The sequence below is a fragment of the Canis aureus genome, chromosome 14, assembly GCF_053574225.1.
Source record: "Canis aureus isolate CA01 chromosome 14, VMU_Caureus_v.1.0, whole genome shotgun sequence".
Taxonomy (NCBI): Eukaryota; Metazoa; Chordata; class Mammalia; order Carnivora; family Canidae; genus Canis; species Canis aureus.
Window position 1 is genome coordinate 32,957,932 of NC_135624.1, and position 15,895 is coordinate 32,973,826.

At 55.0% G+C, this 15,895-nt stretch overlaps 1 protein-coding gene across 11 annotated transcripts in view; it reads right to left on the minus strand.

Annotated features, from left to right (window-relative positions):
• The window catches only part of ST3GAL1 (ST3 beta-galactoside alpha-2,3-sialyltransferase 1), a 97,195-nt gene that overhangs the window by 20,533 nt on the left and 60,767 nt on the right, over window positions 1-15,895 (minus strand). The window contains exon 4 of one of the 11 annotated variants that reach the window (XM_077847331.1): window positions 5,068-5,215. The exons of 7 other annotated variants lie outside the window; for them this stretch is intronic. The gene's annotated coding sequence lies outside the window, so the exon portion shown is untranslated. Of the gene's footprint in view, window positions 1-2,750; window positions 2,927-5,067; window positions 5,220-15,071; window positions 15,171-15,895 lie in introns of those variants that run through there. 3 more of the 11 variants (XM_077847329.1, XM_077847332.1, XM_077847330.1) reach the window with 3 other exon arrangements.

The window sequence follows — 15,895 nt, forward strand, 5'->3', positions numbered from 1 at the left end:
GCATCTTGATTCGCCTACTGCTCCATTTCACTGTTCAAGACAACCTGACTCGTGTTTATAACCTAACGTGTTCAGAGTTGTCCCTTCCAGCCACCCCCTGCTCCTCCAGGAAGAAGCAGCTCTGGCTCCGGAGTGAGATCAACCTGCTGATCCTCAAGGGCGGGCTCTGATTTAACGTGGCTGGCAGAGATTCCCCGCCCTCTCGGACCTGGGATGGGTATGTGCGCTAATTCATCCAATCACACTTCTGAAACCCCTGACTTGCAGGGAGGGCAGAGACTTTATTCGCTCAGGCTGTTTGGTCTGGTATACAAAAGTCAGGCCATTTCAGCAGCTCATGTGGAAGAGGGTACAGCTGAACAGAGCTGAGACAAGTGGTGCTGAATCCCTGATCTAGCCATACCTGCAGCCCACGCGACACCTCAACTTTTCAATAACATGAGATAGTAATACATCTCTTTTATTGTGTAAAGCAGATTACTCATAACTTAAAGCAATGTGACTGACCCCAGGCTGACCCCACTGTGCAGAAAGCCCATCCCACCCTGCTTGACTCTTGCTCATTCTTCAGGGATCAGCGGGTGCTCACGTCTGGAGGAAGGCCTGCCCACTCCTGGCAGGAGTAGGGTCCCTTCCTGGCTTCCACAGTATCGTGGTTCTGCTCCACCTGCACTGTTTACACTTATCTATCTCCTCCCTGGGCTGGGAGCTCCGTGAGGATAGGAACTCCATCTCAGTTATGTTTGGGCCCCTGTCCCCTGGCGCATGGGTGGCATGAAGGAATGAGGAAAGGCAAGGACCAACAGGTCAGAGGAGCAATCCGAGCAGAAAAGCAAAGCCCAAGAGTCAGAAGACTCTGATTCTCAGGCTGTCCCACCCATCTCTGTGTGACTGTGAACAAGTCACCTGCTCTCTTTGAACCATTTCTTCACCTGGAAAATGGGGGTGATAACACAGGTTTTGTCCACTTTTCTGGGCCATCAACCAGGCAAAGTCTGTCGGATCATCTGATTCACTCACTACGTTATTTCCTAGGGCCCGGTGATGTGCCAGGCTCTGGGACAGGGGGTTGGGACACATTGTGAAAGAGTCTAAGGTGGGAGCTTCCTAGGCACCTGCAACGCCCTGGTGGCTTTGGGAGAAAGGAGGCTGGTACCCCTGGATCGACGTGAAGGAGAGAAGCAGGCATGTGTGGGGTGGAGTGGAAGCCATTGGCAAGACTAAGTTTGCTCTGAATGACATGGGGACCCGCTGTAGGGTCTGAGCAGAGGAGCGACACGTTCTCACTGCATTTGTCTTGGTGACGAGCACGGCCCAGGACGCTCACTGACTCTGTACCCGGTGCCAAGGGCAGAGCCAAGGTCGCTTAAATAGAGCTGTTGAACCACGCGGACCAAATAAAATCCTGAATGAGAGGTCAGGTGCCCGGCGACGGCCTGGCTCCATGAGGGAGGTCCTCGTGGTCTACGCTGATGCTGGGGTGGGCTGAGAGGGCAAGGCTGGGCTGCAGAAGCAGGGGAACCCCGACACCCTCCTCCCGTCCATGCAGCGCATCCCGGCAGGCACGTCTCGGAGGCCAGAGCACGTGTTTGGATCCCACCTCCCGGCAGAGGCTTCCGTGCTGGTATCAATTAGTGCTTTCCGAAGCCCTGGCATAAGCTGCAGTGGAAAAGCGAGAACACCCTTCCACCCCCTTCCCTGGCCCCAGGGAAGAAACAAGGAATGCGTGACTTTGCTGTGCTCCAGTAAGCGAAGCAGCCTGCGACACATGGGGGAGTGCCAGCCCGGCTCCCGGACATGGGACCTAAAGCCAAGATGCCAAGTGTGCAGTGAGGGAGGCCGGCCAACCCCCTCCTGGAAAAAAAAAAAAAAAAAACAGGGTGTGGGGAGGACGCAGCTCCCCGTCCCACCTGCAGAGTGGCTGTCCTCTGCAGCCACACACTGGGGACAAGCCATTCCCTGTTTCTCATGCTCTGCGGACACTGCACTTGTTACAGATGGAAGGTTCCACGGCCAGCCTGCATCGTGCAAGTCTATGGGTGCCAGCCTGCCAACGGCACTTGCTCACTTCGCATCTCCGTGCGACACTTTGGTAATTCTCCTGATACTTTTGACTTTTTCATTACTACATTTGCTAAGTAGTTTGCTAAGATGATCTGCGACCGGTGATTATGATGGGCTGAAAGCTCAGATGATGGTTAGCACTCTTCCGCAAAGAGGTATTTTCAAATTAAGGTATCTATCTTGATTCTTTTTTTTTTTTTTTTAAGATTTCATTCATTTATTCATGAGAGACACAGAGAGAGAGGCAGAGACACAGGCAGAGGGAGGAGCAGGCTCCTTGCAGGAAGCCCGATGTGGGACTCGATCCCGGGACCCCGGGGTCATGCCCTGAGCCGAAGGCAGATGCTCAACCGCTGAGCCACCCAGGCATCCCTCCATCATGATTCTTAAAGATATAAAATGCTATTGCACATTGAATAGACTCCTATGGTATACATGCAACTCAGCACTGGGAAACCAGGAAATTCATTTGACTCACTGCGTTACCACCGCCACCTTCACCGCGGCGGTCTGGGACCCGGCCCACGCTATCTCCAAGGTACGCCTCTCCTGGAGGAGGCACCAGAGAATGCCAGTGACACACTAGCGGGGTGACCCACACGGTGTCGAAGCACGTTCGTGCCCTTTCAAGGACCCAGAACGTCAAGATTTCTCTAAAAGTGGGTCCCTAACAAAGATAAACCCACCTGGCAATGGGGAGACGCTGCTAATGACCAGCCACTGACAGATGAGGCGTTTGAAATGCTTGGAACACCAGGTGGGTGAACAGTACGGGTTTCTGAAAGTGTAGTTCATGCCTGTCCAAGTGCACGCTTCTCCCCAGGCTGGGATGCCCTCCTCGGCCTCTGCACGAGGGTTGCTGGTAACATCAGCACGTCTAATGAAGAGGGGCTGCAACCGTCCTCCGTGTGATCCTCACACCGACGGGGCAAAATGGATAATTATGCTTATTTCTCTGACGTAGGAAACTGCGGCTCAGAGAAGGCAAGTGACTTCTCTAAGGTCACACAGCAAGATGGTGACAGAGCCAGCACTCTGACCCAGGCTTCTGATTCCCTCTTCCAGATCTTTTTTTTTTTTTTTAAGGATTTTATTTATTTGAGACAGAGAGCAAGAGAGAGAGAGCACAGCAACAGAGGGAGGGGCACAGGGAGAGGGAGAAGCAGACTCCCCACTGAGCAGGGAGCCCAATGTGTGATCCCGGGACCATGACCTGAGTCAAAGACAGACACCCAACCGACTGAGCCACCCAGGCTGTCTCTCCGGATCTTTCTAGGTGCCGACACCCAACATGCTATTTCATTAATATCTGCTCTCATCTTCATTATCTTGTCATTTTCCTGTCATTCCTTTGGGCTTGAAATCTGTCATCTTAACAATTTCTTGAGGTGGATACTGCCCTGTTCACATCCTCCTTCGCTGTGTGAATTAAGGTATTACATTCATTTGAATTATTGTATTTTTCAGTTCTAGAATTTCCATATGAGCAAAATTTTTATAAGCGCTAGGTCATTGCAGCTGACATTCCCCATCTTGTCCATCTTCCTGCAAGTATTCATCACAGTTAAAGACGATGTCTGCACCTTGTGACGTTTGGATAACCTGTGGGTCTATTTCTATTGTCTATTTTCTCTCTTTATCTCTCTTGGATCACTTGGTTCTGTCTCCTGGCACGCCTGGTAATGGTGCATACTGTGTGTGCCAAAAGCACAGAGGCTCTGGAGCGAGCCGTCCTTACTCAGAGGGGAACGCGTGCCTCCTGGTGGGCAGGTAGGGCACAGGCACATTACTTTGATCCAGGTGGTGACCGGGATTGACTGGGGCCACGCTTCAGTGTTCACAGTGACTGGTTCTTTCTGGCTTGCCCCCACTTACAGCCCTTCTCAAAGGGTAGCTGGGATGCCCACCAAGGCGCCTCCTCCTTGCATGCTCTCAGCTCCCGATTCCTGCCTCCCCTGCACCGTGAGGTTATCAAAAGCTGGGTCTGGCCTCTTCATCTCTCAGCTGCTATTCGCAGCTCGGTTTCTCAGGCTCTGCTCCCAAGCACCTGGAATACTGGCGAATGCTTCAGAAGGAAGAAGGGGTGCAGAATCATCCCTGTTTTCTCTGTGGTTCCCTTTGCTCTAGGTTCTTGGTTGCTTAGATTTGGGCTGACCTGGAGATCCTGAGTTCTATTTTTTTTTAAAGATTTTACCTATTTATTTGAGAGAGAGAGAGAGAGCACAAGCATGGAGAGGAGGAGAAGGAAAGGGAGAAGCAGACTCTTCGCTGAGCAGAGAGCTGGACACAGGGCTCAATCCCAGGACCCTGAGATCATGACATGAGCTGAAGGCAGATGCTTAACCACCTGAGCCACCTAGCTGCCCCCTGAGTTCTATTTTTAATTTTTATTTAATTTACTTTATTCCCAGCCATGTGAGATGGCCCCACACCAAGCTGCTGTTCTCTGCTTGCTTCTGGAGCCTCCTACGAGTCAGCACATCCTTCAAGCAGGAAGGCAGCAGGAGTACCGGGGTCAGCCCATCCATCTCCCTCCTCCCAGGGATCTTCACCTCTCAAGTGCTAGCTGCCTTGGCTGTTCTCTTAATGCCTCCAAAGAGCTGGATTTCTAGCTCATTCAGCTTTAATAGTCCTTGCTAGGAGAAATGGTCCACAAGCCTCTGCCACTGCTGGAAGTGGAGGCCACAGTGCATTTCCTCTGCCTCTCTAGATGCCTGGTGCCTGGCACAGAGTCCTGGGTGTGTTAGGAGCTTGGAAAAATCTGGAGAAGAGGGCGGGGCCCAGAGACGCCCCAGAGGTGCCATGCAAATCAAATCTCTTCACACCAAGCCAAGCGAGCAGATGGTGGGAGGGAAGGCAGCAAATCAACAGGCAGAGGGCCGCAGCTGCAGCCCTTGGTCTGCCACCAGCTCCCCGCCCCCGGCTCCATCTGCTTTCACTTTGCCTCAACACACACACCAGCTTCAGGACACACAGCGAGGACGACTTCCCAGCTCAACGTACCCCGAGAACATGATGAGTAGTTACGGGGATTTAACATCCATGAGCCTTCCTTCCGATCATTGAAAACCGGGTCCCACGATGTCCTGGCTGCTTCACATGGTGGCCCAGGGTGGCACGGAATCAGAACGGACTGGTCAAGGGCTCCAGGCTTTCTAGCAAAGAAGATCCATTCTTCCCTGAACTGCTCTCCAGCCCTGGCCTGTTCACCGGACACCTGGAACCCACCTAATCTGCTTCTATGAGGCACCTGCTAGTGGGTCACGGTCAACAGTTGTCAGAAGACCCGGGTTCAAGTCCCAATTCCTCCCATTTCTGGCTCTGTGCTCATGGGAAAGGTGCTTCATTGCTCTGATACTGGCTCCTGAATCCAAGAAGTGGGACTACTAGGGTCCACACGGAGGGTTGTGGTGGGTTAAAAAGATCTGCACAGAAGCGACCGGCCAATCTTTGGCACAGAGTTGGCCCATTATAAATGTCAATTCTCTGTCCTCTCCAAGGTCCAGGCCCTCATTAAAAAAAAAAATCCAGCAGAACCCCTGACTTGCCTTCCTAGTAATTATTTAAAAGAACAAATGAGGGGCATCTAGGTGGCTCCGTCGGTTGAGGGTCTGCCTTCAACTTGGGTCACCATCCCACAGTCCTTGGATGGAGTCCCACATCGGGCTCCCTGCTCAGCGGGGAGTCTGCTTCTCCCTCTGCCTCTGTCCCCCCACCCCCTACCACCTGTGCTCTCCCTCTAGCTCTGCTTTCTCTCAAATACATAAATAAAATCTTAAAAAAAAAAGAACACATGAAATCAGACATGAAAGAACCACCGAGGGGTGTTATGAAAATGATGATCCCAACTTGCTCCATTACCTGCTTCCATCCCTTGAGGGACTGGACTGCTTCTGGTACTACTGGCCATGACCTCTGAGAGCCTGCAGGTCAAGTGGCCCAAATTCTCTGTGCAAAGGTTAGTGCTCAGAGTATCAACCTTGCCTGCACATGAGCGCAGTAGGGCATCCTCCTGTTTCTTGCTGCTTCCAAGGCCTCCTGGGCTGGATAGTCTACTGGAGCGAGGACTCTTCCCTCCCTCCTCTGTGACTTCTCCTCTACGTTAGGGTCTAAAAGTCTGGAATCCACATGTCCCAGCTTCCCCTGCCCTTAGGGCTCTGGAGCCAATAATCGATGGACAGCCAAAAGGGAGGCAGGGCTGTCCTTCCCACGGCGGTGGAGGCGGTGGCATGGTCAGAGCATCAGACCCAGAACCACCCGCCTCCCTCACCTTTGGGCTGGCTTTTGCACTTGGCTTCCTGTAATTTCCTGGCCTCTGGACCTCGGCCTCCAGCAGTAGGATAAGGACTCCCCTCCTGCCACCTTTCCAACAACTTTGCAAGCACCAGATGCCCTGAATCCAATCCTGCTGCTTAAAGTTTCTGCCTCAGTTTCTTTGTCCACAGCATGTGGATAAGAAGGGGACCTACCTCCCTGGGTTGGAGCAAGAAAAACATGAGGCCATGGAAGTCAAGTGTGTGGAGCAGAACTTGGCACATCCCAAGTGCTCCCTAAGCATTATTACTGCAGTGGGTTCTGTTTTCTCACATGGAGCCCAACACCTTCACCCTTACCTTTCAGCCCTATTTCTTTTTCTTTCTTTCTTTCTTTTTTTTTTTTTTTTTTTTAGAATTTATTTATTTATTCATGAGAGACCCAGAGAGAGAAGCAGAGACATAGGCAGAGGGAGAAGCAGGCTCCATGCTGGGAGCCTGATGTGGGACCCAGGACCCCAGAATCACAACCTGAGCCAAAGGTGGACACTCAATCCCTGAGCCACCCAGGGGCCCCTCAGCCCCATTTCTTCTGGCAGATGTAGAGGTTGAGCTCAGAGAGGGGAAATGACTTGTTCACTGACAAGAGATGGGGCGCCAGCGTTGAGAGGAGGCCCAGGCCTCAGATTCCAAGACGTGCCTGGCTCTGTTCACGCAGCTGCCCCTGGCGTGGCTATTTGCACGCTCGCTTCCCATGGAAGGAGCTCAGGAGGCGTCTGAGCCTACACAGAGCAAGAGCCAGCAGAGGCCGAGGTGGAGAGGTCTGGGAGCTGGTCCAGCTGCTGCAGCCAGGGGTGAGGCCCTGCAGAACAATCCGAGGGCCGGGAGCCCCTGGCAGTGTGATCCCGGGGATGGTACGTGGGCCGCCTGAGCCTCGAGTCCCTGGTCTGTATAAATATGGGGTCGAAACCACCCTTGCCCCTGAGGTGGCTGTAGGGCTGTAGTTACTCCATTAACAGTAAGTAGTAGGGTGTTCTCTCTGGCAGGCCCTATTCTAAGCAGTCGATCCAGTTGCCGGAGCCCCACGACAGGTACCGGGGATCACCTCCATCTTTCAGAGGCAGGAACAGAGGCCCCATCGAGTTCCCTGCCCGAGACCCTCTGCTGGCAGGTTATGAAGAGGGGTTGCAGGTGAGACAGAGGCCAGAGAGTGGTGTCCAGGGGCCCGCCCTGCCCTGAGCCTGGCATCTGAACTGCAGGAGAGGTGAGGAGCCCCACTGGCCAGTACTGATGGGATCAGCAGGGGCCCCAGCTCAGGCCCTCCCTGCTTGTCTGGCTCGGTCCCCGGTGGGCTCCCTCCAGCTCAGCTCCACCCACTCTGAGTCAGCCACAAAGCTGGCAGCCGTATCCCCATGGCCCAGCCCAGACCTGGACGCCCTCAGTGCCTCACTGCTCCCCAGGAGTGGGGGTGGGGAGACAGGCCAGCCATGCTGCAATTGGACCCTGTTCCCAGACCAAAACATCACCCAAGAGAAACCCAGCCATGGTGAGGTGAGGCCTGAGAGGAGGTCCCCAGGCCGTAGGGTAAATAGGGGTGACAGGCTCCCCTGACACTGCAGAGTGGGGAGCAGCAGCTTCTCTCCTCCCAGAGTAAATATTGGGTTTCTGATTAACCCAGCCAGCAGGTATGCTGACCCTGGGGCCTCGCTCCTTCCTGAGCCTCCCAGGGGACAGGGGACGAAGGACACAGCCCCCACGCGGGGGCGGCAACTCCGCGATTGGCAGTGACACGGAGCCACCTCAGGACTTTAGGTCAGTCCGCATCTCTGGGCCTCCTCTACAATGAGACGACAATGCCAGCCTGTGCTCACCCTAGACTCAGTTACGAGGAAAAAATTTGGGACGCCTGGGTGGCTCAGCAGCTGAGCATCTGCCTTTGGTTCAGGGCGTGACCCCAGGGTCCTGGGATTGAGTCCTACATGGGGCTCCCTGCAAGAAGCCTGTTTCTCCCTCTGCCTGTGTCTCTGCCTCTCTGTGTGTGTCTCTTGTTAATAAATAAATAAAAACTTAAAAAAAAAAGAGAGAGAGAGAGAAAAAATTAATGCATACGTGGTTAGCACGGACGGTCACTTTCCAAACAGACTATAACATGTAGCCTCCACGTTATAAAAATGTCACCTAGAATACTGAATATATATAATATGCATGAGAATCAGTGCTGAGGGTTTGTGGATATAGAAAGTGCCCAGAACGATCCTGACCTTCAGGAAATGAGAGCTGTTATCGACATTAATATTGGGGAAATTTCACCTCGCCCCGGCCTCAGCGTACATCTGAGAAACTAGGAAGCATGTGTATGCATTGGGGGGTAGGGGCAGGGTTCAGAATGAAGGCGAGGCCTGTGCGAAGCAGAACACTTGTCAGGCGCAGTTACCGTGCACCAGATGGACACCTCACTCTGATTTGCACCCCGCCACTCCCGCCACGGATTCTCTCTCCCTTTGATTCTCTTACACAACAATTACGGGGCATCTGCTGTGCAGCAGCCGCTCTGTCAAGCGCTGCACAAAACAACAGTTAGAGAAAGTAGATGACCTTCACCCTTGCCCTCAGGAAACTTAACCTAACAGAGTGGGGGCAGAGGCTGAGATGATTCAGGAATCACACGAAGAATTAAGAAAGGCTGAGATGGATCACATCCATGAGTCGACTCAGCTCGGCCATGGCACCCGGATGCTTGGTCAAACGCTAGTCTAGGTGTGGCCGTGAAGGCATTTTTATAGATGTGGTTGCCATGAAGTAAAGGAGATTATCCTCCAAAATGTGGGTGGGCCTCATCTAATCAGTTGAAGGCCCTAGGTGCGAGGGAAACAGAGGCTTCCAGGAGAGGGAATTTTATCTCAGCACCGTAACAGAGAAATCTAATCCTGCCTGAGTCTACAGCCTGCCATCCAGCCCTATGGATTTTGAAGTTGCCAGTCCCACAACACTTAAGCCAATTCCTGAATATGTGTACGCCTATTCTGTAGGGTCTGTTTCCCTCAAGAACCCTGACTGATAACGGCCACCTGCAGTGCCACAGGGAAGTGGGCATGGGCTGCAGCTGGCAAGTGTCCCCAGGAAGTGGTAATGGCCTGAGGTCTGCACGACAGATGGGTCACGGGGCAGAAAAGATGAGCCTCCGGGCCAGCTGCTGGTGCAAAAAAGGTCTGTGGGGGAAGAGTGGGTGAGTCCGAAGGAACTGAAAGAGAGAAGGCCAAGCCCAGCAGAACCCCAGAGAGAAAGATGCAAAATGGAGCTGGAGGGCGGGCTGGGCCACACCCTGGGGGCCACAGCAAGCCCCTGGCAGGGTATGACACGGTGAGGTTTCCAAGTCAGGCTAAGGGAGGTCATGGCCTGCCTGGGCCACGCTGCTGGGATGCATAGTCAGGGCCCCCAGAAGGGCACCTCCCACGGCGCCACCTCTCCTGGCCCTGCTGTCGAGGAGCCCTGAACGTGTGCACCCGAGCCTTCCTGGGGGGGCGGGGGTGTTCAGGCGGGGAGCTGGGCATCTGGGCTTTCCCTCTGTCTTTCCCGCCTTGCTCCGTGTCCCGGGCTGACCTTAGGGCCTGCATCAATGGGCTCCCACCCTGGGGGGCTTGCGGTGGGTGTGGCCCATGGGAACGCAGGTGGGAGACTGGAGAAAAAGGGGACAGAGGCTGGGGGCTCCCACCTGTCCCTGCATACACTGGTCAGTCCCAGGGTCTTAGTGACATCTCAGACCTCATCCTCTCACCTAATTAGCCCTAGGGCTAGAGACACTCACGATTTCCATCCCCAGGGATGGGCTGGTCCCCGTGGTTTCTCTACCCCACCCTCAGGCCCACCTGGAGCACACCACCTGCATCCTGCCGAGGGGCATAGGTGGCCTGTGGGCCCCTCCTGTTGCAGGCAGCAGGCCTGGAGGTGTGCCCTGTACCTCTAGGAACAGCCCTGGCAGGCTCCGGCGATTCCCATGAAGAGCTGGTCCGGGCCAGCTGGATGCCCAGAGCCCTGGCTCCCCTCCCACCTCGGGGAGCTGATCTTTCTGGAATCTTCCCAACTGCTGCCCAGGAACTCACCCCTCAGGAGGTCTTCCACTGGGATGGTCTATGGCAGGGACAGAGCCAGAGGCTCCCCCCCTGGGCTCCCCTGGGGGTCCGGGTCACCACCTTCCAGGTCCCAATAAGAGGCACTCTAATGAGCCCGAGCCCCGGACTCCCCGGGTGACAACCTCCAGCTGCCTCCCTGGCGCTGCCTCCTACGGGCCGTGCAGCTGATGCAGGCGAGCCACCGGGCAAGGCCCCTGCAGCCCGTGGCTGCTCCAGGGGGTGACTGGGGCTGGCCCCCCACCCACTCCGGAGCCCCTCTCTGCCGCAGTTTCACCTGCCTCTCCTGTTACCGGCCCTCTGACTCCTGCTAGGCTTCGATATCAAGCTGTCAGAGACAATCCTTGTGGTTTTGCCAGCAGACAAAGGCGCATAGAGTATCTCTAACCAGCTCTGTGGCCACAGGTGGGGGCCCTTCCGTATCTGGGGATGGCTTTGCAGCCTCAACCGCCTCCCCATCTTATCCGTGCGGAGTCGGCCCATCCGGCAGTGTCAGTATCTGGGACGTTCTTGCGCAAGGTGCCCAGGGGATCTTCGGGGCAGGTACCCTTCATTCTGCTCTGAGGGGGGCGAGGTAGCTGGGCTCTGAGAGGAGGTTACACGGCTTCTTAGGGACTAGCCAGGGCGTGCAAGAGACGGTTCCAGGTCCTATGGGGAAGGTAATACTACCCATCCCATTCTATAGATGAGGCCCTAGGATACCTTCTCTAGGTCCCCACACCCAGGTTGTACTGAGACATCGAGAGCCCCCTCCTTGCGCTCGACAATCTTCCTCTCCTTACCCTGGTACCTCTTGCCTGCTTGCTTGCTTGCTGGAGGAGAAAGCAAAGATCCCCTGCAGCACCAGTAGTGAGGTTCAGACCAGGCGGCTTGGAGAAGCGCCCCCGACAAACATGATTAACCAGGATTAGGGTCATATGAGAAGCAGTGGATATATTTTCATATTTTGAGCTGCACAAAAGGAATTTTAATCCGCAAATCTTCTTATGTGTGTAGATTGAGCGGTGCTAGATTCAGAGTCTGAAGACAACCACCCGACACTCAAGGCGTGCAATGTGGTCAGGACTACATATGCACGTCCAGGCTGACACCTGCCCCCACCAGAAAATAAAGGGGGACATTTCCCCAATTTGGGTGGTGCCGACGTCCTGGCAAAGGAAAGACCGTTCAGAGATCTGAGGCCCCACCCCAGCCCTGCCTTAGGGGTCTGTGGCTGGTTCTAAAGAGCTCCCGGGGAAGTGACAGGCTGGAGTCCTGGCTGGTCTGGAGTGAAGGTTTAGAAAGTTGGGGTAAGGTCTTCCCAGTCCCCCGACTTCCAAGGAGAGACTTTTTTTTTAACCCTAACCATTTATAGGGGCATCCAGAAGGCTCCTGAAGGCTCCCTGGTGACATCCAGCATGGGAATTCAGATTGCAGGATAAATGCAGAGGCTGACCCAGCTGCAGGAGCCCGGCAACCCCCAGAGTTTGGAGATGGGCAGGAGCCCCAGGCGACAAGCACGAGTCTGGCACAAATGATCCCAGAAACCAAGGGTTGAAGGGGTGTCGTGATGTCCAGTGGGGTCACTGGGGTACAGCTGTCCTGGCCTCGCCCCCCGGGAGCCCCTTCTCGGGAGAAGCAGAGGGCAGCTATCATCAGAAAGAGCCACCTGTTTACCTCCCAGCACACCTGAGCTCACCCTGGGGAGAGGAGGGACATCATGCCTCATTGACAAGGGACTTCCGAGCAGCTCTCTAGGAGGACCGGGAATGTAGGTGCCTGAAGCAGATGGGCAAGACTCATGTCACAGGCCAGGCTGCTTCAGAGCAGTCAAAACGGGGCAGCCCTGTGTGGCTCAGGGCAGGAAACACAAAAGCCCAGGGCAACTCGGGATAGTGGGGGGCCCAGCGAGGAGGGGCCAGAGGCCAGTGGTGACCCAACACGTGGGGCGAGGGTGTGGGAGGTGTCCCCAGAGCTGGGAGCAGCCAAGGGGACAGAATGAGATTCTAGTCTTGGCATCCAGAGCTGGGGAGTCCTGGAGAAATCCATGCCCAAGCGTGTGGGGAGAGGGCAGGGACATCTGTCCCCTAACATCCACAGCTGTGTGCCAGCACCCGGAGGGATGCTGCTTCTCCTGGGGGCTCATTCAATCATCACATCAGCTTTGCGAGGGGATGACACTTCATCTTGCATAGCGGCAGCCAAGGGCACACGCTCAAGGGCGCACAGCGAGGGATCCGGATCCCACCTCGGGTCAAAGCCTGTGCTGCGTGTGCTGTACCTTAAGTGGCGCCTATCCCCTGCGCCGTCGGTATTTGAAAGCAAATAGGGAGATGCTGGGACCTGGGAACGGCCAGCCAGCTCTGTCCCCTCGGCATCACTTCCTGCCCCATGTCGTTAGCCATCATGAAGACAGGCTCATCGTCTAGCACCTACTGGCCACATGGGCTCAGACAGGTTAGAGGACCTGCTCAGGGTCACTCGCCTGGTTAACAGCAGACAAATGCAGTCACCTCAGGCCTAGAGGCCATATGGTAAAGTGCAGAGCCACCGGGGGGGGCAGCTCCAAAGGCTCATCAGCTCTGTGACCCTGGACAGCCCCCTGACCACACTGAGCCATCCCGGCCCCTTGCGCAAAACCGGAAAAGTCACAGCACGTGCCTTAGGAGTTCCGAGAGGGCAGCAGCAGGGAAGAGCTCTGGCCTCTGCAGGGGTCATCAGCCCATCCGATCCCTCCTCTGTATTTCTTTTTTAAGATTTTATTTATTTATTCATGAGAGACACAGAGAGAGAGAGAGAGAGGCAGAGACACAGGCAGAGGAAGAAGCAGGCTCCATGCAGGGAGCCTGATGTGGGACTCGAACCCGGGTCCCCAGGATCAGGCCCTGGGCTGAAGGCTGTGCTAAACCGCTGAGCCACCCGGGATGTCCCTTCTCTAGCAGGCATTTCCCGTCACTGGCTTCACGCCCAGTCAGCTCTATTCCTGTTAACTCGTTGAATCCATTAATCTGCCCATTTTACGGATGGGAAAATGGAGGCCCGGGGAGGTTAAGCCACTTGGCCCAGGGTCTTACATTTTACAAGTGTAAAGCTCAAAGGTGATCCACGCAAGCGTACCCACAAAACCAGAGCATTTCATGCCAAGTATCTGCCCTTCAGGTGGTGGAGCCCATGGTCTCCCCTGGGGGTACGTCCACACCAGCAGGGGGACTGTCCCCACTCAACCCCACTCCCCCTGACCCCTGCAAGGTGCACACAATGGCTACTCACCCTCTATCCATGGAGAGGGCAGGGAGAGCTGGAGAGAGCAAAGGAGTGAGCCTTGCTGACCTGCAGGACAGGTGAATGCTCTGGAGGCTGGGGTGCCCCTGCTCCAGCAGAGCTGGTCCCCCAGTCGACAGTCAACACTGGGAGGCTTCCGCCCACCCCACGTGCGTCTCTGCTGAGCCCTGGGGGCAGGGGACTGCACGGCTTGTCCCTTGTCCCCGGCTCCCCATCAAAGGGCCTCCCACGTGGGGCCCACAGCGCCTTTAGGGCACTTTCTTGTTCTGCCCACTTTGCTTTAAAACAGGTGGCCTCTTACCTCCTACAGCATGGCATGGCGGGGAGGGGTGGGCTTTGGAGAGGCTGGCTGCTATCCCTGGGGTCACAGAGAGACCAAGGCTAGACCAGGTGGCCTCGGGATGATGCTGGGTGGAGCACAGCATACTCAGGGACCGCGATCCGAGTGCCTGCCCTTACATTTTGCCAGCTGGGGGACCTCACCGGGGCTTCCCTGTCTCTGAGAGTTGTGGGCTGACGCCGGGACCTCCCGAGCATGTGTGTGAGGGATGCTGAGAGGAGCCACTGCTCCCACCAGCTGTATGGCCCCGGGTGGGACGAGGGACCAGATCTGGAGAGGGGATGTCCCACATGCTTCCTTTCACTGTTTTCTTGAGCCTTCTGGGGTCCTGACCCTTTGTGCCTTCTCCTCCCCTGCCCTAGTGAGTGACCAACAGCGTCCTTTACCAGGGGAGACGCTGGCGGGTAAATTCTGCATCGGTGGCTGTGCGTGTGCATTGTGCACCAGAGCTACGTATCAAACATTGCTATGTTCTGCAAGGAAAAGGAATAATCAAAAACCTAGAACGATGACCCATCGGGATGAGTTCGCCTCCTCTTGGCTGTGCGTTGCTTTGTTACGATTTCAACTGCACTTCTTTAGGATTTTGGCAGAGTTGTTTTGACCTCGGGGTGAGCTGGCTTCCCTCGAGGAGGCTGTGTCGGGATGGGTCAGGATGTCGCCATCGACATCTGTCGTCCAGAAGCACTCGGACCCCAGCGGCTGGTGGGGGTCCCGAGTGCTGGGGACTTGGCAGTAAGAGCCTAAGGAGCAGCAGCTACGACACTGGACATTTGAACTTTAAATACCAAGAATGGTGAGGAGTTACTGGATGTTTTGTCCGGGCAGGTCTCCCCTTTGCTGACCTAAATCACTCTCCAGAGATCTTGAGACCCTCGCTCCGGCCTTGGCCAGGCCGTTCCCAGGTGGCAGTGGCATTAAACCCCTCAGCAGTCTCCGGTGGAGAAGGACACCGGTTTCGGCCTTGGTGAGGCTCGACCCTGTGGGCAGTGGTGCAGGCCGCGTGACAGTCCCCAGGGCACTAACCTTCGGAGCAGCCCGCCTCACTTGGCAACGCCCGCTGGCTAGGCAGGTGCCCCAGCATCCAGGGACCTAAGCCGGCAGCTTCTACTTAGAAAGGACCAACTAAAAAAAAAAAAAAAAAAAAAAGACCAAATCTGCAGATAAGCAGCTCATAGAAAGGTACACAGACCTTGACTACATTTGGGCTTTCCTCCTTTCATCACCCTTCTACCTGGAAGCGTAATCGATCATCGGCTCGGAGCACGTTATTCCTTTACTGGCTTATTAAAAGACATTATTCTATAGACTACTGGGTTGCGAAATATTACTATTATAAATTATCATTCCCGCCGTGAACCTGTGCTAAATTATTGGCAAAGACCATCTCAGTCTCTGAGCGTAATTTGCCTCGAATAAAATGTTCTTGCTAATGCAGATAAGAAGCACACGGTCTTCAGATTCAACTTCCATTCACGAGGCTCACAGAGTACGCCCGGCTGCTCATTTTCTCCCCATCTGACAGGTAGGCCGAGAGAGAGATGAGGCCTTCAGATAAGCCGTGACCTGACCCGGCCCCAGGAACCTTCCCTCCTTGCTGTTTCCAGAGCTCAGGATCTGCAACTGTCGTCTTGCCCCAAATTTACATTTTACAAGTGTAAAGCTCAAAGGTGATCCACGCAAGCGCACCCACAACAGTCCCTTGTCTACACCCAGGAGCCTCACCGAGTCAGCCGGGATCCTCAAAACAGGCTAGCTTCTCAGTTAGCAAGAGGGGGACTGGATAAACTCAAAGCCCGGACCGTACATGCCCTCCAGACCCTCCACGCCCCTCTCTGCTCATGCCTCTC